A 26,824-nucleotide genomic window follows, 5' to 3' on the forward strand; every position below is an offset into this window, starting at 1 on the left:
CAAAGTGTAGGGACTTGCTCGATAGAGGTGACCTGGATGCAGTGGGCAAGCCAATATCATTGGCCAATTATATGCTAACAACCTCTTATTATATATTGAAACTGACAGTAATGCTTGCATAGCGTATCTGTATTCATTCCTTCTCTTGTAGTACTATAAAATCTCAGCAGATAGTACCTCTCATTACAACCACTAGGGTTTCAGTCTACACCCATTCCCCCTGTACTTTTCATATATCAACTTTATGGTGTTGGCACTTTACAGCTTACTACTTTATAGGGACACTCATATTCAAGGATAATAAAGGAATTTTACAGGTGCGCCTGAAAGGGATTGTGTCTGCAAAGAAATGTAAAATGACCTCTTTCCTGATTGAAAATATAATTGGTAGGTTAATGTGGTCGACCAATGAAAGTAATGGTCTTGATAATGACAAAAAGGCAGTAAAAAGTATTGATGAAAATAAAACTTGTACTTTTATTTTTAGAATATAATGCAATATATCTTGCTTTGGATCGAAAGAGAAAAGGAGGGGGGGTAAGGGGGTGGTGGGCTGGGGAGAGATTAATCTGCTATCAATGTAGCAGCGATGAAGTTCCTGAATGTATACAGGTGTAGATAGGAATATAGTTGTTTCACTTCAGAATGGTGGCGTCCCACCTCTGAGTGGAGTCTGAGTTAATTGAAAAACTGTCCAGAGCTGATAATGGGGCTATAAATGTCTTTTTGGCACCGGTGGGATCCAAAAGCAAAAACAAAAAGAAAGTAAGGGGTACCCCTGAGTTGCCACTGGTGATAAGAGGTCAGGATAGGGCTGGTGCTAGGGTAATGAGGACTCCGGACAGACCGTACCCCTCTACGCCCTGGATCACCCCGATGTTGCTCTGATGAGCGCAGCGTGGTGCCCTGGGCAGAAGGGGATCGGTCGTGAGTCTTGGAGAGAGAGGTAGGGGCTGCTTCTAGCACTGTCAGTGCTGTCCGCCACGCCTTCTCCTCTCCTACAGAGTCCCTTACCTTCTAGCTTCTGCTCCGTCTCCTTGTCCCTCCGCCAGTGGTCTGCTCCGTGTTTGCTGCACCCGACGTCGCGTCCTCCCGCACTTCCGGGTAATCCGTCCACGTGACCAAGCTCAGGTGTCCCCGGGTCCCGTCTCTTGCGTCTTTCTTCCTTCCTCCTCCAGGTCTCCGTTCAGTCGCTCTGTTACATCCAGCGGGAGTAATGAAAATAAATGTGGATGGGTTGTGTAATTTGTGCGCTCCAACGCGTATCGGCCAGTGTTGGCCTTCATCAGGGAGTCCTTTTCCACTATCTTAGATGTGGGCTATTTAAGCCCACATCCAGTGGGAGTGGCCTGAGTTGATTTGCTTCATAATTGGAAAGGGGGAGGGTAAGGTTGGAAGTGGGAGGTGTTTTAGGGGAAGCAGTTAAGAATAAAATAAAATAGAAAATAGAAATTGAGATTAGAATAAGTGGGGTTTAACCCTCTTATTCCTATGTATCCATAGACTAGTAAATGAATGCTGTAATATTTATAACACTTATTGCAGTAATTACACTTCAAATTCATAAAGAATAAAAAATAATAATTAATAATAAAATAAAATAAAAAATAAAATAATAATAATAAAAAAAAAAAAATTAAAAAAAATTACAATAAGTGGGTTTTAAACCTCTTGTTCCTATGTGTCCATAGACTAGTGAATGAATTCTGTAATATTTATATCACTTATTACAGTGTTGCACTTTAGATTCATAACGATCATTAATCATGAAGCGATTTAACAATCAGTAATAACAAAGAAGGGAGATTAAAAATGTTAGGTTTAACCCATGAGGTCTTAAGGTCTTTAGTGTGAACATCCATTTTAGCTCTTCCTTGTTAATCGTCCTTATAAAATCCCCCCCTCTCCAGTTTTGTTTCAGCAATTTTATACCTATAACTCTCATCCCTTCTGGATTCTGCCCATGTTTCTCTCTGAAATAATTTGAGAGACTGTGTGTCTCTAGACCTTTCTTTATGTTCCTTATGTGTTCTGAGGTTCTTGTTTTTAGTGGCCTTATTGTCCTCCCTATATATTGCAAGTGACAGGGGCATTCAATCAAATAAATGACACCCTTGGATTGGCAGGATATGTGTTCCTGGATGTCAAACGTCTCCTGTGTCATATTTGATTGAAAGCTCACAATACCTTTAGTGGAGACGTGATTCAATTTGCAGTATTGACAGGAATTACAATAAAAGAAACCTTTGCTGAGATTGTTTCCTGATAGGGTGGTCTGTAGTGTTTCTCTCTTGTGTAGGTGACTGTGTGTCACTCTAGATTTAAGGTTTGGTGCCTTCCTATATATCACCCTCGGTTTCTCTGGTAATATGTCCCCTAGTGTCTCGTCTTGTAACAGAATATGCCAATGGTTTTGGATAATTTTTTCAAGTTTCTTGTTCTTACTACTATATTGGGTCTGAAATGTGACTTTCCAATCTTTCATCTGCTCCTTTTTATTTTTGTTCATATATGTAAGAAGTGTTCCTCTCTCTAATTTCTCTACTTCCTTCAAGTCTCTATCTAATGTTTCTTCCTTGTAGCCTTTATTTAGAAAGTGTGTTTTCATTTTGTTGGCCTGAGTCTGATAGTCTTCAATTTTTGTGCAGTTTCTCCTAATTCTTTTAAATTGGCCGGATGGTACACTACGTAGCCAATTGGGATGGTGTCCACTAGTAGTGAGAATATAACTATTAACATCCACACTTTTGTGGAAAGTTTTGGTGTGGATGGTGGATCCTTCTATAAAGATGGTGATGTCTAGGAAGTTGACTGCAGTTTGGCTATAATCAGTTGTGAATACCAAGTTGTTAGTGTTGGAGTTGATGTATTTCAAAAAATCCTGTAGTCGCTCCTCAGTACCCTGCCATATGTAAATTACATCATCTATGTACCGTCGCCATAGGACCAGGTTCGCCCCAAAATCATGCGCGCTCCAGATGTACTCATCTTCCCACCTACTCATGAAGAGGTTTGCATAACTTGGGGCGAACCTAGTCCCCATAGCGGTACCAGTGGTCTGTCTGTAAAATGTCTCTTCAAACCAAAAATAATTGTGTTGCAAGATGAATCTAACACAATCTGAAATGAAAGTGCTCTGTGTTTTTTCTAAGGTCAAATCCTTATCAAGAAAGTACTGTAATGCGTCTAGTCCGTGTGATTGGTCAATTACCGTATATAACGATGTTACATCGCTAGTGCATATCCAAAAGTCTTCTGACCATGTCATGTTATCCAGTGTCTTGATGATGTCTGTAGTATCTCTGATGTATGCTTTCTGTATCTGTACATATGGCTGTAGGAAGGTGTCGATATATTGTGACAAGTTGGACGTGAGTGATCCTATCCCGGAAATTATTGGGTGGCCCGGTGGTTTTGTTTGATTTTTATGTATCTTGGGTAAGTAATAAAAGACTGGTGTAATGGGGTTCGCTGTATCTAAAAATCCATGTTCTTTTTTAGTTAGTATCCCTTTTTCCAGTCCCTGCATGAGTAAGTGGTCTAAGGTTTTCTTGTATTTTGTTGTGGGATCTTGTTTTAAGGTCTCGTATGTGTCCGTGTCACCCAAAATTCTGATGGACTCCTCTATGTAGTCACTTTTATCCAAGATGACAATCCCCCTCCCTTATCTGCCGCCTTAATGACTATATCTTTGTTCCCCGTCAGTTCTTTGAGTGCACCCTTTTCTTGAGCGCTTAAATTGTAGTTTACATTTTTTGTGTCTATTTTGTCCAAGTCTCTGGTGACTAGTTGCTCAAATGTATCTATCAAGGATCCTCTCATGTGTTGTGGGTAGAATGTCGAGGTTGGTCTCAGGTCTGAATGTCTGAAGGTGTCCTTGTTTGGGTTGTGGTCTATATTCATGGCACTGTTATTATAGTACTTAGCAAGTGTGAGTTTGCGGGTAAACCTATGCAAATCTAGATAAGTCTCAAATTTATTAAGTTTCTTTGTGGGCGCAAATTTCAAGCCCTTGTTCAACAATGTTATGTGTTCGTTATTCAGTGTAATTGAACTAAGGTTGAAAATCCCTGTCTGGTCTATTTCTGCAGGTTGTTTCGTTTTTGTCTGCCTCCCTCCTCTCCCTCTAGCTCCTCGTCTAGTTCTTCTAACTTTCTTTTTGTCGGTGTCATCTGTCTCTGGTCGCAGGTTTTCAGGCCCGCAACTCTTCCTAAAAAAAACCCTGCACATCCTGTTGGGTCTGTAGATAGTGATACTAGCTGTTTTTCTCCCGAGTCCAAGGAGATGGAGGCTTCTTCCAGGTTAGCAGAAACCTGGAAACCTCTTTCAAGTGAGAAACGTGCTAAGTTCTCGTAGTCGAGCTCTTCACTCAAACTATATGTGGAAAAGTTTGTGTCCTGTGTTGTGTCAAAATCTTCTGACTGCCCACCCTTTTTATGTATTGTACGGTCTGGGCTGTCTATTTTTGTCTTATTATGCAACCTAGTCATGTACTGCTGATAGGTTAAATTTAACCTCTTATATATCGGTGTTTTGGGGCCCAAGGCTGAGTTACATCTTAGTAGGGCCTTTTTCGGTGTCTTGGCTTCCTTATTTGTTGTAAGTATTCTTTTTGTGCCCTTTCTACTTATCTTTTCTTTTTTCCCCTTCCCTATCTTATCTCTTAGAAGTTTTGATTTTTTTGTGGCTATGATCTCTTCCTCGATCTTCCTCAATCTTTTTTGTGATATGTCTTCAAGTTGTTTGAACTCACTGTCCTCTTTATGTGTTTCTAAAGCTAATTGTAATGTCTCTATTTCTGCCTCTAGGGTGTTCAACTCGTTTTTGTGTGTCTCTAGAATTAGTCCTATAAGCTGTTTAGAGCAGTTATGTAGAATGGAGTCCCACTTTCCTATGAAATCTAAATTTTCATTGTTCTGTGTAGGGATTTTTTTGATTTTAAGTCCTTTGGGAATTAAGTCATTCTCTAAGTACCATTCTAACGCTTTTCTATCCCACCATACCTTAGATTCCCTGGCCACTAATTTCTGTAGTTTCAGAAAAATATCACAAAACTTGTTAACAGTCTCATGTGTCTCTGTGGTATGTGAAAGTTGTGAGAATACTAGGTTGGCCCTAGTAGCTCTACCTGCACGATGATCTAAAATACCCATATTAAGGTCTTTAGTGTGAACATCCATTTTAGCTCTTCCTTGTTAATCGTCCTTATAAAATCCCCCCCTCTCCAGTTTTGTTTCAGCATTTTTATACCTATAACATTACTTTCATTGGTCGACCACATTAACCTACCAATTATATTTTCAATCAGGATAAAGGTCATTTTACATTTCTTTGCAGACACAATCCCTTTCAGGCGCACCTGTAAAATTCCTTTATTATCCTTGTTTATGTGAAGTCATTGTTGGAGGTGCTTCATTTACAGGTTGCAGCCTACGCAGAATATCCAGACACACGAGCGCCATTTACCCGATTGTACACTCATATTCAACTCTGCCAGACTTTGCTTGAATGGGCTTTTGTTCCAGAGCCTACTTGGAACTTACAGTATTCTGATAATGAGAAGCTGGTGCTCGAACTTAATAAATGATACTTAAAAAGTATACTTTGAAAAAAGTTATTGGCACATACAAGTGTGAAGAAGGGGGCAGTGCCCCCCCTGAAATGCCTAATTAGTTTATCCTTTGAATCTTCTATATGCTGTATGTAGATGGCACTTACATTCCCACCATTGTTGAAACCCACTGTGGCAATTTTTTTGTAAACTTTTAAGCCATTTATATAAAGTACTACAGAATCAGTAATTCCTTTTCTGCAGTCCTTTTATGTCCATATTAGTTACATTTCTAATGATGTACTGTATATTGTTTTCTTAATAAAGTATTTTGCTTTGGGGTACTCACTACAAGTTTCTGTGGAATAAGTGTTCATTGCATTTTTATTCTTATATTTGCCGACTCTCTTACTGCTCTTTCAGCAGCAAACTGAAGTCAAAAGGCCCATACACACTGGACGATTTTGAGCTGAATGTAGCTCAAAACCGCCCAATGTGTATGCCCCGGTGTTGAGCGCTGATGCATGCCCCTGCTACATTGCCAGCAACGTGAGGCTTTTAAACTTTTTTTGGTGTAGTTTTCTTTGTAAAGTAACCAGTGCACCGTGTCCTCTCCGCTACCGCTGCGCTTTTCACAGGTTACCATTGCTAATTGTACTCCAAAAGTTCTTAAAATTAAGAAAAAAAAAGTGAAAACTCATGTCGACCTTTTTCCAAGTCGACCTTGTTCATGTCGACCCAATGACCATGTTGACCTAATGACCCTGTCAACCTAGTGCATGTCAACCAAAGTGGTAAACCTAATGACTGTCGACCGAAGTCTTGTCGACCTAATGACCGTAAGCCATCAGTAGAAGGTGCTCTAAATATTAAATAATAAGATAGGAAATAGATTTGTATGTATCACATGACATTCATGTTCTAGTACAATCAGGGCGGTGCTAGGGTGTTTGTGCCCTCCCTCCCATACTTTGCAAAGGGATAATGTGCTGCAAAAAATGATGTGGTCTCACAAGGAAGGGACTTATCCACACAATAACACAGACATTTCAATTTACTCCTCACAGTAGCACAATCTAATTCACATAACAACTTATACAGTAGATGCCACAGTAGTGCCCCTTGTACATAATGCTCACAGTAGTAGTGCCGCTTATACACATAATGCCCACAGTAGTAGTACCGTTTATACACATAATGCCAACAGCTAGTAGTGCACCGTATACACATTATGCCTACTGTAGCGGGTGGCAGTGAGTGGGTTACACTGGCCCTGTAAACATTTCTGGAAGCAGCTCTAAAAGGGGTGGGTCTGTTGAGAGGATGGGGTCTGGGGGTTGCAGTATACTTCGGAGGCAGTTGTGGCTTGCCTTGCATGTTTTGCTGCAGTTGTGTTTGTGCCTCTATAGTAATGTTGCTGTATTAGTTATCAGTGTACTTGGAAAGGTTGCATGTGGCAGTTTGCGTCTCAAACAAGTTTACTCTGCATTTCCAGAAACACACTGGAATCAAAGCATTTTAGTATACAGACTGTGACCATAGCTTAGTTTTATGCCCCACGGGAAGGGTTAGGGTTAGGCTGGGGCAGGGGGAGGGTTAGGCTGCTGCAAGGAAGGGTTAGGGAGCCATTAGTGGAAGGTGAGTATACTTACCTTCCCCTGTCAGGATTATGATCATCGGGATGCCGCGGTCAGTATTCTGACCAGCTGGCATACCGTCCGCCGGCATTGCAATCCCATCCCGAATTCAAGAAGTGTACTTATTATGTAAGGAGAGAAAAATAAATAAGATGCAACACAAGCACCAAATATTTGCAATTATAAATAGTAACTAATTTTTTTTGTCTATACCCAGAACTATGTAATAGCTGGCAGCATGCAAGTTAAAAAAAGCTTAAGCCAATTCTGGGAACAGACAGGATGCCATACATAAAAAAAACTCTCACCCCCACTGCACACCAGATGTGTAGGGAACAACACTTCAATAGAAATTATCTGTAATCTATGTGATCATAATAGTGGTAGGTACTGGTTGGGGGTAGTAGTAAGGATAAACATAATATCAGCAAGATGTAGTTGTCAACACAACATACAGATGCCGGCCATCAGGAGACCAGCACCAGAATCCTGACACCGTCAGAATGCCGGTGCCGGAATCCTGAATGTAAGTATGCTGAGAAGGGTTAGGCTGCGGGGGCAGGGGGAGGGTTAGGGTTAGGCTGTGGGGGGGTTAGCATTTGGCTGCAAGGAGGGTTAGAATTAGACTGTAGGAAGGGAGGGTTAGGCTGCAGGAAGGGAGGGTTAGGCTGCGGGAGGGTTAGTGTTAGGCTGAGCGGAGGAAGGGTCAGGCTGAGGGGAAGGATGGTTAGGGTTAGGCTGCGGGAGGGGAGGGTTAGGGTTAGGCTGAGTGGAGGGAGGGTTAGGCTGTGGGGAGGGAAGGCTAGGGTTAGGCTGCGGGAGGGGAGGGTTAGGCTGCAGGAGGAGAGGGTTAGACTGAGGGGAGGTTTAGGCTGCGGGAAGTTAGGGTTAGGGTGCGGATTAGGGTTTGGGTTATGGTTAGGGTGCCAGGGAGTGGGTTACACTGGCCCTGTAAACATTTCTGGATGCAGCCCTAAAAGGGTTGGGTCTGTTGAGAGGATGGGGTCTGGGGGTGGAGGTATACTCCCTGTAAATTGGAGGCAATTGTGGCTTGCCTTGCATGTTTTGCTGCAGTTGTGTTTGTGCCTCTATGCTAATGTTGCTGCATTAGTTATCAGTGTACTTGGGAAGGTTGCATGTGGCAGTTTGCCGGCTCAAACAAATTTACTCTGCATTTCCAGAAACACACTGGAATCAAAGCATTTCAGTATACAGACTGTTACCATAGTTTAGTTTTAGACACCATGGGGAGGGTTAGGGTTAGGCTGGGGCAGGGGGAGGGTTAGGCTGCTGCAAGGAAGGGTTAGGGAGCCATTAGGGGATTATGATCATCGGGATGCCGCGGTCAGTATTCTGACCCGCTGGCATATCGTCCGCCGGCATTGCAATCCCAACCCGAATTCAAGAAGTGAACTTATTATGTAAGGAGAGAAAGATAAATAAGATGCAACACATGCCCCAAATTTTTGCAATTTTAAATAGTAGCTAATTTTTTTTGTCCATACCCAGAACTATGTAATAGCTGGCAGCATACAAGTTAAAAAAAGCTTAAGGAATCAAGGGGTTTGCGTGGAGCGCACAGTATGTGTATCTTGTTCAAGGGGGCTGCTGGTATCCGGAGAATTGTCCAGACTCTAGGGCTAGTGTTATCGTACAGGTTTTGGATACCTGCGCTCACCCTCTATTTGGTGTTTGTATGTGAGAAATGATGTATCTCTATGATCTGTAAATACCTTTATAAGTCACAATGCTTAGTATAACAGATGGTACAATAATTCATATATAATTGATATTGTGATTACACATAAATGCCCTTATTTGCAAATAGTAACATGCATATTGTGTGAACATCCGATGTATAGGGAAATTAAACACAAGATGAAATAAAATATGGTATTGCCGCTTGATGAATATCCTAAAAAAAAAAAAAGAAAGCTTGTGAGAAAAGGAGTGTCTTTGTTCCAGATATATTGTAGTAAGGAGCCAGTCTTTATCTGAAGGGATTTCCTTTCCCCTCAGTGTGAGTCTAAACAGTGTGCGCAGAGGCGGTGCTTTTGTCAATAATTGATAGTAGGTGGAGGTCGTGTTCTGGGAGGCCGGCGTCCCGGCCTGCCAGGTGCAACTTACCCTCACGATGTGATGTTTAGTTCTCTTTGTTCACTCTGTGGTGAGTGATGATGTGGCCACTTGCGCTGTTTCCGCTGTATCCGTCCCCGGTGGTGCTCCTCAGCAGACAGGGCTGGAAGCCTTCCTGGCTCTGCTGCTAGGCTGCCGGGTCCCGCCGGATGCCACACTGAACAACCGGAAGTTGCGTTGCCGCAACGCTCCGCTTCTTCCTATGTCCTGTGCGGTCTCAACAGCCGCTCCACTCGCCGGCCGGCGAGGAGTCTTGTGGATGTAGTTTGCGGTGATGTGCTGGCAAGCTTGAGGTGTCTGCATGGATCTGTTTCCAACGCGTTTCGTCCGCAACTGGCCTTCTTCAAGGATTCAGAGTGCTGTCCCATGGGGTTCTTTTATTGGTCTTTCTGACCAATCGGATGCGGTGGGTGTGATTCCAAATGGGTGATTGATATTGTGGTGGGTGTGGTTCCAAATGGGTGATTGATGTTTCCATGTAAAAGCTTCACTTAGTGCATCTGTTCATTTCAAACAGTAGTGTGCCAGACTTTTTTACTTTTATGTGAGGTTAAGTTGCACCTGGCAGGCCGGGACGCCGGCCTCCCAGAACACGACCTCCGCCTACTATCAATTATCGACAAAAGAACCGCCTCTGGGCACACTGTTTAGACTCACACTGAGGGGAAAGGAAATCCCTTCAGATAAAGACTGACTCCTATATATCTGGAATAAAGATACACTTTTTCTCACAAGACTTTTTTTTTTTTTTTTAGGATATTCATCAAGCGGCAATACCATATTTTATTTCATCTTGTGTTTAATTTCCCTATACATCGGATGTTCACACAATATGCATGTTACTATTTGCAAATAAGGGCATTTATGTGTAATCACAATATCATCAATTATATATGAATTATTGTATCATCTGTTATACTAAGCATTGTGACTTATAAAGGAATTTACAGATCATAGAGATACATCATTTCTCACATACAAACACCAAATAGAGGGTGAGCGCAGGTATCCAAAACCTGTATGTTAATCATTGATGTAGTCTTGCTGTTAATGATTGTTCTCCTGTAGTTCCTTTTTTTGCACTGTAGTTGTTGTTAGAATGAAGGGATGATGAAAATGTGGGATTTGCCCCAGATAGAGTTGGAGGCTATATACCAAAATGTTCCGCATTGTGAAGATTTTTTTAACATAGTTTATAGCGTAATGAAAAAAATATATATAAAAATCATACCAAAATAAATAGAAACGTCAATGAAAGCTACTCCTTATAACAACCAAGTACTGCATGAAGAAATAAAGAAACAGACATTTTAAATAAAACTTATGAAAAATGTAATGCAACAACATACTAAATCTAAAACACAATGAAAATGGTATAGTACAATAATACTAATAATACCACTTTCAGAAAGAAAAAATATAAAAATCCTGTGTTTTTCACAAATTTTTCACCCTGGGTTACATAGAAACACAGAATTTGATGGCAAATAAGAACTACTTGGCCTATCTAGACTACCCCCCTTTTTTTTTACCATATTTTAATCTCAAACCTTATTTGAACCTTAAAAAAAGGCATTTGGTTTCCCCCAGCACCCTGAATGAATATGTCTCAGCTAAGGCAGAGAGGTTCCTGCATTGGGAGGAGGTGCAGGCCCTGACATGCCACATGGAGCATTATGGGGTTGCTCCAAGGTAGGTAGCTCTTAGCTTAGACATATTGTAGTAAGGAGCCATTACCATGTGGCTCCTTGCTGGTTAATATTAGACCCAGATTGGGGTAATGGAGGTGTGAGGTGTGGTGCCTCTGGACTGGCTGAGCTGGATGGCTTTAGTGTGGCATACCTTTACATTCTATTAACACTTTTCACTTATTAATTTTTTAACACTATTTCTCTATTTTAATTACATTTCATGTTTGTATCACCCACTCTATGGCTTCGGCTTCCTAAATACTAATTTAGTAACACTATAGTTTTTTTCACTGGTATGCTATGCTGGCTTTCTGGCTTATGCTGGTTATTTGGGGTGCCACACCCTACACCTAGATATAGCGCTAGGGACCGCAAATATACAGAGATGCCTTTATTTGGCTTTGGGGCTTAACCACACATTTGCGCAAATATGTGTAACGAAGATCTCTGAATTCTATTATTATATGGGATTTATATCTGGTTACTGTTATCATTCAGGGTTCTGGGGGAAACCAAATACTTTTTTTTTACCATGTTGTCTGTGGTCGTTGCTGAGAAAAGACTTTATTAAAATTATTGTGAAGCACCATGATGCAGTCATCACTTCAGCATAATAACAATGTACAGTGCTGGTGATAATTGGTGAATTAAGTAAGATACAGAAATGTCTATTTAATTTGTTCTTGACCCAGGACTACCTACCAAATGTAATGCTTCCTTAATGTCTCCATATTTAGGCTGGTTAGTTGATCATTTTAATGTTCTTTTTGCAACTAATACTGTAATATAAATAATAACTGATACTTATTAACGCGTAATAACTCATTAGAAGTACTTTCGAATAATATTGTTCTTTCATGCAACTTCTGACCACATTGCAAACAATTTATAACCTATTAAGAATATAATTTGATATTGCAGAACTGCCTTGCTTTTCTTACATATACAGTACTAAAGCATTAAGACAGTTTTCTCTATACATTTAAAGGCAAAATAGTTAATAGCAAATAGATAGTGAAACCCCTAGTACACATATGATAAGTCTGGCATCAGTTTTCTTTTAATTTGAGTTAGACATTATAAGATGGAAGGTTCCATTAGCAACATGTTGATACATTTCTGAAAGTTTGATGAAAGGTTCATATACAGAACATGTATATTTGTTACATATTGACCTACAGTATGATGATTTCGATCTTTATTTCAGTTAAAAGATATGTGTCTCCTGATGGTTCAGATTACAATTCTCTAGTAGCGGTTATACAGTATATTGGATTAAGTGTCACAAAAGTCATACAGTGTATTTTACACCCAATCTCTTCATTCTCCACACCCCACAAAGGCTACAGAAAGATAAGAGTCTAACAATGCAAAAACAGACTATGAGATAACTATTTTTTACTTTCTTTTTTTAAAAGTATAAAAATGCCCATTATGTGAGATCGCGGACATGTTTTACTTTCTGTCTCCTGCGCAGCTATAATCCTGTAGAACAAATGAGCTAGTTTATTATGTGAAACATAATGAAGAAATTATTGTCTTCACTGATAATACTGATTATACTTCTTTACCGCCTTGTCTGCGTTCAGTGCTGGGGTGCAGTTTTACTTATTAAATTCATTAGTCATCATTGAAAGTGAAATGAAAACAAAATATAACTACTGTATATAGGCCCTCATTCCGAGTTGTTCGCTCGCAAGCTGCTTTTAGCAGCATTGCACACGCTAAGCCGCCGCCTACTGGGAGTGTATCTTAGCTTATCAAAATTGCGAACGAAAGATCATCAAAATTGCGAATAGACACTTCTTAGCAGTTTCTGAGTAGCTCCACACTTACTCGGCATCTGCGATCAGTTCAGTGCTTGTCGTTCCTGGTTTGACGTCACAAACACACTCAGCCTTTCGCCCAGACACTCCTACGTTTCTACAGCCACTCCCGCGTTTTTCCCAGAAACGGTAGCGTTTTTTCACACACACCCATAAAACGGCCAGTTTCCGCCCAGAAACACCCACTTCCTGTCAATCACATTCCGATCATCAGAACGAAGAAAAAACCTCGTAATGCCGTGAGTAAATTACCTAACTGCATAGCAAATTTACTTGGCGCAGTCGCACTGCGGACATTGCGCATGCACATTAGCGACTAATCGCTCCGCTGTGAGAAAAAAATAACGAGCGAACAACTTGGAATGACCCCCATAGTGTTTTTACCTATACACCCTGTTCTGACACAGGGCAAACTGAAATATTACATGAAGCAATGTGAATAGACAGTGGCAACTTCACATAGTATAGTTCTGATCATTGTCATTATTCTCATCAGCAGGGGTGCATATGGAGGTGGAGTGGGTATGGATTACCTGGGTCCAGTCCTTTGTAGGCAGCTCTGATCATCATCATCATCATCATCATCATTATCATCATCATCACTGCATACTGTTGATATGTGTATACTAGATGTTAGTAGTAGACACAAGCACATAATAGGGAATGTAGTTACTATCCCAGCGGTCGGGATCCCAGCGTTTCGGGATACTGATGTCGAAATCCCAACAGCCGAAATGCTAGCAGCAATTGCCATGGCTATTCCCACTCATGGGTGTCCATGACAATGGCCCCGACCCATTATGTGAAACAAAATTAAGAAAATGAATTTTGGTATTCAATAATAATACTGATTATACTTATTTACTGCCTTGTCTGTGTTCAGTGCTGGGGTGCAGAGGTTTCCCAACATCAGTTTTACTTATAAAATTCATTACACATCATTCAAAGTGAAATGAAAACAAAATATAACTACTATAGATAAACTTATAAACCCAGTTCTGACACAGTACAAACTGAAATATTACATGAAGCCAAAATGCTGACGGTGATCGCCATGGCTATTCCCACGACATCCCATAAAGTGGGAATAGATCCCGTGGTGAGAGCAGCGAGCCACTGAGTATGCAGCGTGGTGAATGCAGTGAGCCCGCAAGGGGACTCGTAATGCTCACCCCGCTGCCGGCATTCTGGTGGGTGGGATGCCGGTGTCGGGATATTGACACCCGGCATCCCATCCGCCGGGATTTCATACCCAACCTCATAATTGTTTGGTAGACACACCAGGCAGAAAGACATAACCATCAATAGTCTTTATGTGCAGTACTCAGTGATGGTACAGTCATACTCACAGTTCTGATACACAGATAGCAACATTGAGGTGCTGAATACAATGGAGGTGGTGCAGAGCATACAGATGACCAGCCAATCATGTATGTAGGCAGGATCATAAGATGCAGAGGTATGTCAGGATCCCTTCAGAGCTGAGTAGGATACATGTGTGTGTACCACAGCAGCACACAACCACAGTAAACAAGATTACATTATCTGCATATGTGCAGATTCATTTACAGGGGCCATCTTGGAAAGGTAGATGCTGTTCATCTCAAAGAACCATGTTCCATATGTTCAACATGTAATCATCACCCAAGAGAAGGCTGCAGGTAAATGATCAGACATAGAAAGAAAGAATGCAGGTGCACTTTCCAAACATTACTGATGAGAATTGTAAATTTGCAACTATATATCAAGTAAAATAATAATAATAATAATAATAATAATACTTTATTGTCATCAATAGTTCAATGAACAATCAACGAAACTAAAAAGCAAGCATATACAGAGACCATAAGAACAGAACGAAGAGAGCACTCCTGAACCCAAGACATTCCCAATTGTCAATTTATCTCGGTCCTATCTGGTTTAACATGTTTATTGCTTTTGGGAAAAAACTACCCCTTAACCGGTTTGTCCGACAAAGAATAGAACGGTAACGCCTATTAGATGACAACACAGAAAACATCCCCCCATTTGGATGAGATAGATCTCCCAAAATACTTCTCACCTTAGTGAGGAGCCTTTTTTCATATATATCCTGAATACAGGGCAGGCTGACTCCAATTACTCTACTTGCAGTTTTAACCACTCTCTGAAGGGACTTACGTTCTACAGCAGTACAGTTTCCAAACCATACCATAATCCCATATGTGAGGACACTCTCTAAAATTGCTGAATAAAAGTTTACTAAAATCTCCTTACGTATTCCCGCCATATGCATTTTCCTCAATAAAAACAGGCGTTGTTGGGATTTTTTAACAAAAGAGAGAGGGTTCTTGCATAATCTTGACAAAGTTATGGGCTTAACCACCGTCTCCAGGTAACCTCATTATAGAATTAAGTCCCTAACATTCTAAGGGTTCAAGTTAAGGGTTTGGGACACCCACAAGTCAGCCCAACCAAACCACCCCAAGGCACCACACCAGTTATATATAGCAAGTAAAGTGTTAATGAGTGTTAGTTACTGTGTGTTAGGAGTGTTATTGGAGTGAAAAAAGTGTTTGGAAAATGTTATGCTGATAAAAAAATTGTGTATGTGTATGTACATTTAAAAAGCAAATAGACTCCTTCAGCATAGTTTAGCGGAAGATTATACTAGATGATGAGGTTAACTGGACACAATGGGTAAGCCCATAGCTTTGTTCACCCTGGCATCCACCTCAACTGTGGCCCACATGGTAGCAACATTGTCCTTGGTAATGGAGGACACATGTCATCCACAGCACTCCTCATCTTCCAGGGACCATCTCCCATGTTAACATTTTCTGCAAACCAGTCAAACACAGTTGCTCAGGACAGTGCTTCCTCTCCAAAAGCAACTTGGAGTTGTTTAAAACTCTCCTGCTGTTGCAGACCACTCTTGTAGTCGTAGAAGATCATGGCTCTCCAGAAGCATCTGTTGAGCACCATAACAAGTTTGTGAAGGAAGTGCTGATTTCTTTGGTGTACAGTGCTGCTCATACTTGCCTATATCTCATATTCTCTCTCCAGGAGATGCCCGGAGAGCAGAAGCAGATGGGCAGTGATGGGGGTGGGGCTGGAATAGTAGTGACATTAGTCCCCGCCCCATCACAGGAAAAATGCCGGGATTGGCTATTATTTGCATAGGGCTGGGGCTAAAATGATGTGATTAGCATATAATAGCAACATTAGGACCTGTCCCCTCTGCTGGATCATGGTTTCTCTTCATGTATCACTATATACCCGTACTACCAACTTCCCATAGAAGTGGGTATAATGTAGGAGGTGTGCCCACTCTTCCAGGGCTACTGGGGGCTACCCAAAAAAATGGGCGTCTCCCGCAGGATCTGAGAGAGTAGGTATGTATGGTCTAAATGCAGTTCTGTGATTTGACATTTCACAAGAACTTTAGTCTCAGAGATTATAGTTCACAACCATCCAGTCAGATTGTACCTATTCTACATATGCACTGCAAATCCAGAAAGTTATTGCACACTCCTAGTACATACAGAAAAAAAGTGATTGTTTTAAAAACAGAAATTAACACCGCACTATGGTTACATATTCAGATTTTCATTAGACTACTACTGCACGATGACTATGTCAGACTATAAGCTCTCATGGACAAGGACCTCCACCCTCTTGGTTCTCTCCCTGCACTATTCCTGTCTTCAATGCACCCCCAGAGTTACAGGGTCAATGAGTACTTCTGTTAATACCTGTATTTCATTGGTATGTGGTCAATAAGTCTACAGTGTCAGTTAGACAGTCAATTAGTCGACACCATACGGTCGACAAGCATTAGGTCAACATGGACTAAAGGTTGACACGGTCATTAGGTCACCCTATGAAAGGTCGACAGTGCTATTGGTTGACAGGTACAAAAGGTTGACAGGTTCAAATGGTTGACAGGCCAATGGTCATCACACAAATTTAGATTTTTATTTTCACTTTTTTCAAATTTTTTATACTTTGCCATACATGTGGACATTGACAAGAAACAGTAGCCTGTGCCAGGCACAGCGTTAGCAGGGCGAGGCACCATGCCCGAAGCATGGCAAGCAAAGTGAGCCATGCAAGGGGACACGGAGCACTAATTGGGGGTCCAAGTGCTTAGACAGCAAAAACGACACCAGAAAAAACAACAAAATTGTTGTGTCAACTTTTTTCTTTGTTGACAATTTTCAGTGTTAACCATTTCATGTGTCAACCTTTCATCGGTCAACCTAATGACCATGTTGACCTTTTAGCCATGTCGACTTTTTCACTGTCGACCGTATGATTTTGACCTAATGATTGTAGACCTTCTAACTGTAGAGCTACTGATCCGTATAATCTGATCTTGTATAATTATTCTGTTATTTGTTTTATGCCTGTCTGTTTTATCCCCTTTTTTATTTTATTGCTTGTTTATCTTATTGTAATTTTCCAGGGGAAATGTTGGCCACTTTTGTTGCTTTAAAAAAATAAAATAAAATAATATGTATCTCAACTCCTAAATAAAAATTATATTATTTGCAAGTTGGGGCGGAGCTGTCAACACCGGCTGATAAATGATGTAATTTTTAACGTAAAATATTTTGGGCACAAATTGCTAGAATGATACAGTATATAGGCAGTTTTTTATTTTTATTTGTAACATCACATACAAACATAATAGACTACTACTTTATATAACAGAAAATGGCAATTGGATGATACAGAGCAACAAATATGAAGAACAGCACAACACAATAAGAAGTGTGAGAAGTAACACAATGGCAGTACTGCGAGGATCTAAAATTGTTTTTCAACATTATTGTATAGTGTACAGAGAATATAACCAAGAAAACATTCATTTATAATTACTTAAGGAACCACAAAACCTCAACTAAAATTTACCAATGTGAATGTACTGTGACTCTTTATTAAAAAAAAAATTAAAAAAAATTGATGTATGTGTTTTCCAAAGCATTAAGTGCCTAGAATTTTGGAAAACAGGAAATTTTACTTAAACTAGACAAATGTTCATTGGACAAACTACTGAGCTACAGAGTTAAGTTACAATGCAACTACAATTTAGAGTTGAGCTACATTCCTCCATCCTGCCAACTCATGGATTTACCTATAACTTTACATTACTCCTATTCTCAATCCTTATGCTCTACTGTTGTCCACCACCAAAGATCATATTGTGCATTGAAATGAATGGGTTGAACTTGATATTGGTATAAAAATGTAGCTGGAGGAAACATGTGATAGGCACCATCAATAGCTTCTCCCAGTACCGCATCAACTATACATGGTAGACATTTCATGATTGAAGTATAATTTATCCAGATGCAAGTGGGCAGACACAGTTTTGCATGTACATTTTTGCCATATTTATGCATTTTTGTTCAATCTAACATGAAATTAGGTCTGGAAATTCAACTTTTTCCAGCCACTGGAGATTACCGTAACTTAATACAAAATGAATGACACAGTACAATTAAATTGTAATGTGCACGGTTTCCTTTTAATGTTGGCTACATCTGTATGTGATTAAAATATATTTAAAAAAAGTCCTACTGTATCTAGAAAATATATATTCATATCCCATCAATGTCACAACAGAAGCTAAGGCCTTTGTGTGATACAGATAGAAAGCACTGTTCCTTCTGAGAAAAACCAGTAACATTTAAATAAGTAAACAGGAATGGTTTAAAGTTATTACCAATTTATTCAACACAGGAATGGGTGAAACTTGGTCTGGGCATGAGGGTTTAAAATAATCTTATTCATGAAGCTGGTAAGGAAACTTTCATTAATGTACAATTTTAATATTTGGATGAAATTAAATTCTGCTGATAGTAATTGGTGATAGAAACAGTAGGGATATGACCCAATGGGATGGCTGATTTTTGAAGAACCTGTCCCGGCACTGGAGCATTACTTAAATTGTTTGTTAATATAGTGTCTGATGCTTCAGTTTGCATTGAATTGGATTTTAAAGTACAGTATAATACCCCTTTCACAACACCACAAAAACCCAGGTTATTGACAGGTTAATCTGGGCTGCATCTCAGTGTGAATGGGTCATACTGTGTCCAGGGGAATCCAACTCAGGTATCCTGAAGTTAAAGGGCATTGTGATCGAGTTGCCCAGGTCATGCGATCTGGGTCCTGTTCAATAAATATGGAGATCTGGCTCACCGGCTCCTGGAGATGATGTCATCTCTAAGCTCCAGCAGAGGACAATGTCATCTCCAAGTTCCGGCAGAGGGCAACCCCTGGGATATGGTGGTGTGAATGGGGTTCAAGTGACTATACATACAGTATATATATATATATATATATATACACACACTTTATATATATATATATATACACACACACACACACACACACACACACACACACACACACACACAGTATATATATATATATATATAGATAGATAGATATATAGATATAGATATATATACACACACAGTATCTATCTATCTATCTATCTATCTATCTATCTATCTATCTATCTATCTATCTATCTATCTATCTATGTATATATATATATATATATATATATATATATATGAATAGCAAATGGATGAAATAAGTCTCCAAAAAGGTTCTAAGGTTTCAAACAGTCCAACCCTTTGGATTAAACGAGACCTTAAGTCTCAATTGCTTTTTATAATCCTCATGTGCCATAAGTTTTATATTGTCCTTTCTCTATTTATGAGAAGCCATTAGTTGATATAATTGTAGCATTTATCTATTGATAGTATTATTTTGCTTTTATTATTCAGCATATCTTTCCATCTACATATATATATATATACCTTTCTCTGTATATAGGGTTAACTTGGATGCTGTGATTACTTAATCCATTTTGTTTCAGATTTTTATGCCATTTGCCACTCATATATATAGGTGTGGTGCTTTGATACATTGTTCCTGATTTACATTCTTTTGAGTATTTCTAATTTAGTACACAGGATTGTTTTTGTTTATATAAGGTTGCTAGGAGACTCTGAATACCAGCTGTCACACCTACCCAGCTACGCCTACCCAGCCACTGCTCAAAAAAATAAAGGGAACACTAAAATAACACATCCTAGATCTGTTAGAGTCTCCTGCCCTGTGCGGCCACATCGTCATGGCAACCGGGAGGCAAGTGCTAGCGGAGTAACCTGAGCACAGCTGATACTCCGGTTCGGGTCTTTTGCTGTGCAGTGGTTACAGGCTCTGTGCACGGCAGGGGATCCGGTGCTGGTTTTTGTACTCACAGTCTGTGAGGTCTGAGTGGGGCGTGGACAGCACCTGCTATATAAACCATCCTCTCAGGCTAGGCAAGTGCTGCTGAATCTTTGTCTGTTAGTCAGTTGCTGAAAGTTAGCTAGTGCTGTGTTACTTTGTATTTGTTTGTTGCTTACTGCAATTAGGCCTTGGGATTCGGTACTTCACTCTGCCAATCCAGACCTAGCAGTAAGTCTAGAGTCAGTTGTTTAACTCGCTGGGATTCTTTTGGCTACTCTGTGAAACCAGCAGGTTTGCGGCTGTACTCTAAGCCCTGCTTGCCAAAATCCTTTCTCATTGTGTAGTGTGTCCAGGTGTCAGTTTAGTGGCAGTAAGCTGAACCGGCGCACTGCAAGTGAGGACTATGATTGTGGATATTCTCCTTGTGTCTATATTTCCATCTCTGACCAAGGAGTTTATTGCCACACCCGTTGGTAACCCTTTAGGGTTTTGCTGTTGCCCTTAGCAACATCATTTCGTGTTCTCCACGTGTTTAATCACTACATCTCGCCTCATTCCATCTGAGTATTCCTGATAATAGGGAGACACCCAGTTTCTTAGCCTTTGGGCTTCTCTGTTCACTTTCTGTTTATTTTGTTATCCTCTCACCTTTTATGTATGTAATGTATATTCCCTAGTCTGTCTGTGAGTTCGTTGGTTTTGCACCCCTCTCTGTTCAGACACCAGTATACTCCTGCTGGCACTGGTGTGCATAACAAGATCTGAATGAATTAAATATTCTTATTAAATACTTTGTTCTTTACATAGTTGAATGTGCTGACAACAAAATCACACAAAAATTATCAATGTAAATCAAATTTATTAACCCATGAAAGTCTGGATTTGGAGTCACACTCAAAATTAAAGTGGAAAAACACACTACAGGCTGATACAAATTTGATGTAATGTCCTTAAAACAAGTCAAAATGAGGCTCTGTAGTGTGTGTGGCCTCCACATGCCTGTATGATCTCCCTACAATGCCTGGGCATGCTCCTGATGAAGTGATGGATGGTCTCCTGAGGGATCTCCTCCCAGACCTGGACTAAAGCATCCGCCAACTCCAGGACAGTCTGTGGTGCAACGTGGCGTTGGTGGATGGAGCAAGACATGATGTCCCAGATGTGCTCAATTGGATTCAGGTCTGGGGAACGGGTGGGCCAGTCCATAGCATCAATGCCTTCGTCTTGCAGGAACTGCTGACACACTCCAGCCACATGAGGTCTAGCATTGTCTTGCATTAGGAGGAACCCATGGCCAACCGCACCAGCATATGGTCTCACAAGGGGTCTGAGGATCTCATCTCGGTACCTAATGGCAGTCAGGCTACCTCTGGAGGACTGTGCGGCCCCCCAAAGAAATGCCACCCCACACCATTACTGAACCACTGCAAAACCGGTCATGCTGGGGGATGTTGCAGGCAGCAGAATGTTCTCCTTTGTGTCTCCAGACTCTGTCACGTCTGTCACATTGGCTCAGTGAGAACCTGCTTTCATCTGTGAAGAGCACAGTGCGCCAGTGGCGAATTTGCCAATCTTGGTGTTCTCTGGCAAATGCCAAACATCCTGCACGGTGTTGGGCTGTAAGCACAATCCCCACCTGTGGACGTCGGGCCCTGGGGCTTGCACATTTGTGGCTTGCTGGAGGTCATTTTGCTGGGCTCTGGCAGTGCTTTTCCTGTTCCCCTTTGCACAAAGGCGTAGGTAGCGGTTCTGCTGCTGGGTTGTTGCCCTCCTACGGCCTCCTCCACATCTCCTGATGTACTGGCCTGTCTCCTGGTAGCGCCTCCATGCTCTGGACACTACGCTGACAGACACAGCAAACCTTCTTGCCACAGCTCGCATTGATATGCCATCCTGGATGAGCTGCACTACCTGAGCCAGTTGTGTGGGTTGTAGACTCTGTCTCATGCTACCACTAGAGTGAAAGGACCGCCAGCTTTCAAAAGTTACCAAAACATCAGGCAGAAAGCATAGGAGCTGAGAAGTGGTCTGTGGTCACCACCTGCAGAACAACTCCTTTATTGGGGTGTCTTAGTAATTGCCTATAATTTCCACCTGTTGTCTATGCCATTTGCACAACAGCATGTGAAATTGATTGTCAATCAGTGTTGCTTCTTAAGTGGACAGTTTGATTTCACAGAAGTGTGATTGACTTGGAGTTAGATTGTGTTGTTTAAGTGTTCCCTTTATTTTTTTGAGCAGTGTATATATATATATATATATATATATATGGACAAAACTGCACTCATAGACACAAAGGGATAATGATGGTGGTGCCAGGTTCATTTCAAAATCACTTTTCAAAACAAGCAACATAGAACCAGCACTCACGTTTAGTAGTTTTATTGCAATGCAGAATCACATATAGTCTATAGAAAACTGCAACCGTGTCAATTTATGAAACTCCGCCCTCCGAGCGGAGTACTATAGGTGGGAGGAGAAGGAGCAGGATAGCAGTGCTGGTGGCCTGGCCCCAGCAAATATACACCCCTGGCAATGAGTATTACCCCTAACAACAAGCATTACACACACAGCATAATAAACCCTGGCAAGGTGCATTACACACCCCAGGGAAAGAGCATGACACCCAGAGCCAAAGCATGAAACACATGGCAATGAGCATTAGAACACCTGGCAAGGAGCATTACACAACCCTGGGATTGAGCATGACACCCAGAGCCAGAGAATGAAACCCCTGGCAATGAGAATTACACATCCCTGGTAACATGCATGACACCCAAAGCCAAAACATGAAACCCTTGGCAATGAGTATGGATCCAAAAGCATGAAACCCCTGGTAATAAACATGGAACCCAGAGCATGAAACCCCTAGCACAGTGGTTTCCAAAAAATTTTGAATCACGGCGCCCTAGAATATCAGGATTTTTTTCACGGCACCCCTAGGCCAAAAATTTCTTATTGAGAAATTTAGAAAGAAATATTACATTAAGTAGATCGCGTTTATATGTCATCCTTAGGGTCAGTTGTGTGGTGAGGGACAAGATTTGCTTATGTTTGTCCACATATTTTATGACTGGCAGCAACCAGCACTGGTTTTACCTATTATATTGACCATGAAAAATTTGAATTGGTCCTGGACCACCAACCCAGGGCACCCCTGCAAGTGTCCCGTGGCACCCCAGGGAGCCACTGCACACAGTTTGGGACCTTTTGCCCTAGCAACAAGCAGGTCATTTAAAAGTAATTAGAAGCCTTACTGTAGGGCATAATGTATCAGGGGCATTGCGGTATATGGCATAATATGGTGCAGTGGGCATAATATGGTGCATTGGGCATTACTGCGTGTGGCTTAATATGGTGGAATATTTTTCTTTCCTGTGTTGGCCAAGGTCTGTTGGTACAGGGTCAAAAACTGGGGTGTAAGGTAGTCTTTTTCTGTGAGGCCACACCCATTTTAGTGAGGCCATGCCCATGTTAACGAGGCCATGAAGGTGCACGCAAAATGTATATTTTTTATGTATATGGTGGGGTGCATTTTTGTATGTCTATTGGGGGGAGGCACATGTTCGCAGCGGGATCCAAATTGTCTAGAAACAGCCCTGGCTGGATTGGTGATAACATAGAGCTGTTTACTTCCCAGAGAGTCTCCCTTGTCATCATTTAATATAACAAGCATTGGAAATGGTAATTCGGAATAAGAATTTTTTGGGGCTATTCCAGAGTGTACCAAGGGGGTAATTCCAGATTGATTGCAGCAGGAATTTTTTTAGCAGTTGGATTTGGGTGGGGTGTGTTCAAATTGAAATCTAAATTGTAGTGAAAAATAAAGCAGCCAGTATTTACCCTGCACAGAAACAAAATAACCTACCCAAATCTAACTCTCTCTGCAAATGTTATATCTGCTCCCCCTGCAGTGCACATGGTTTTGCCCAACTGCTAAAAAATTTCCTGCTGCGATCAATTTTTAATTACCCCCCAAGTAAATTGAGTATGATATTGTTACTTCACCAGAAGTTTTAGTTAAGGGCTGCAGTGAAGTGTGAGATGGAGAACATGTTGAAACTCAGGGTAGTGGAAGAATTCACTAACAAGTGGAATAATATGACAGTCCTCATGCCAAAGCTATCCGGAGCCATTTGCTTCTGCAATGACTTTGATGCAACATATGGATAACTGGTGGATAATTTGTCCAGTAGTATTTGCTTAACCCGGATTTAACAAAGAGGTATTAGAAAATATCACTCACTGCCTCATCCAAATCCAAAACAGCCTTTTCAACACCAGAAGGGCTGTTCCAGTTTAAGGTATTACCGTTTAGCCTGCATGGGCCACCAGACACATTTCAGCAGGCAATGGATAAACTGCTAATACTTCACCAATAATATGCCATAGATTAGCTTGACAACATAGTCATCCATAGTCAAGACTCAGAATCCCATCTTCCCAAGGTGGAGGCTGTTCTGAAGTCAAATATGTAATAACCATGAAAGAGGCCAAGTTGCTAGGCTATATGATTGGCCAGGGAAACACAAAACAGATGGATAAGGTTGAAGCTGTGAGGGACTGGCCCAGTGGCGCAACTACGGTGGCTTGGGGGCACAGGGCTGCGGGGCGTCACTGAAATAGCACAGATTGACAAGCGGATGAGCGTCCGCATGCCAATCTGCTGTCTCCTCTCCCTCCGGCTCCAACCCTCCACTGCTGTAAAGAGGGACATGGAGGGCACAGCGCGTGCCTCTCCTGTGTCCCTCCTGCGTCTCCGGCGGGTCCATTTAAATGAAGTGCCGTTCGTGAGCTCTAATTGGCTCACGAACAGGCACTTCCTTTAACAGACCCGCCGGAGACGCAGGAGGGACACAGGAGAGGCGCGCGCTGTGCCCTCCGTTTCCCTCCTTCACAAAACAGTAGGGGGGGAGCACTGGGAGAGTATATGAGGCACAGGGGGAGTGGGGCTTATGTGGCACTGAGGGGGCATATTTGGCACTGGAGGGGTATATGTGTACCTGGCACATGGGGGGGCTATATTTGGCACTAGGGGCATGTGAGTACCTGGCACTGTGGGGGAATATCTGGCACTGTGGGCATATGTGGCACTGGGGGGGTATATGTGTACCTGGCACATGTTGGGGAAGGGGGCTGTATTTGAAACTGGGGGCATGTGAGTACCTGGCACTGTGGGGGAATATCTGGCACTGGGGGCATATGTGGCACTGGGGGGGTATATGTGTACCTGGCACATGGGGGGCTATATTTGGCACTGGGGGCATGTGAGTACCTGGCACTGTGGAGGAATATCTGGCACTTGGGGCATATGTGGCACTGGGAGAGCACAGCCCTAGCAACAAGCACTACCCCCTAGCAACGAGCATGACACCCAGTGCATGAAACCCCTGGCAACGAGCATTACACCCAGTGCATGAAACCCCTGGCAACGAGCATGACACCCTGAGCATGAACACCCCTGGCACCGTCCATGGAACCAAGAGCATGAAACCCCTGGCAACGAGCAGGTAATTTAAAAGTAATTAGAAGCCTTGCTGTAGGACTTAATGTGTAATGGGCATTACGGTGTGTGGCATAATGTATCACAGATATTGCGGTGTGTGTCATAATGTGTCAGGCATCACGGTGTGTTGTATACTATATCACGAGCATTGTGGTATGTGGTATAATGTCTCAGGGTCATTGCGGTGTGTGTCACAATGTGTCACAGACATTGTATGTGCTATAATGTATCAGGGGCATTGCAGTGTGTAGCATAATGTATAACGGGCATTGCAATTCCTGTCATAATGTGTCACAGGCATTACGATGTGTGGCATAATATGTCGGGGGCATTACGGTGTGTGCATTATTGTGTGTGCCATAATGTCTAAGGGCCATTGCAGTATGTGGCATAATGTATATTGGGCATTACTATAAGGAGGAAAAATGACAAATAATGTAAGGGGCATGAATCAGGATTATTTTTCCTTCCTGTGATGGGTAACGTCTGGGCGTACAGGTTGCAAAACTGGGGTATAAGGTAGTCTTTTCCTGCGATGCCACGCCCCTTTATGCGACTTTGGCGCACACATGTTTGTCCCTTTACTAGTGCCAATTATGGGGGATGGGGGATGGGGCGCCGAAGAATTTTTTGGCTTGGGGGAGAAAAATTTCTAGTTACGCCTCTGGACTGACCTAAGTCAGAAAGGGTTTTAGTTTACTACCAATGGTTTATTCCAAATTTTGCTACTCGGCCCGCTCCTTTGACAGATTTTCTTTTAAAAAATCAGACAGGTTAGATTGGTCAGAATCCTCAGATGCTACATGGAGGGATTTGAAAGAAGCCTTACAGTATGTATGGCACCAGTGCTGCAGGCACCTTATTTCAGAGAAATGTTTGTTTTGCAAACAGATGTCTCTAGGACAGGTCCGGGAGCAGTATTGTCGCAAATGGGGATGAGACCGATTTTTTTCCTCAGCGGTAAAATCCGCCCGAGAGAAATAATGTATGATACATTAGAACAGGAATTAAGTGGGCAGTAGAGGTCTTCGGTACTATCTTGTTGGCAGGGAATTCACCTTGGTCACCAACCACATCCTGCTGCCATGGATGTATATGAATAAGGAGGTAAATTCCAGGGTTACACGTTGGTTCATGGCATTGCAACCTTTCAATTTTATACTGCAGAGGAATTTAGGCCTGGGGCTCTGCCATTGTACTGTCCCAAAAGTTTGCATTTGCCAGGCCTGTCTAGTCAGTAA

Source organism: Pseudophryne corroboree, chromosome 10, assembly GCF_028390025.1.
Source record: "Pseudophryne corroboree isolate aPseCor3 chromosome 10, aPseCor3.hap2, whole genome shotgun sequence".
In the NCBI taxonomy this organism is placed as follows: domain Eukaryota; kingdom Metazoa; phylum Chordata; class Amphibia; order Anura; family Myobatrachidae; genus Pseudophryne; species Pseudophryne corroboree.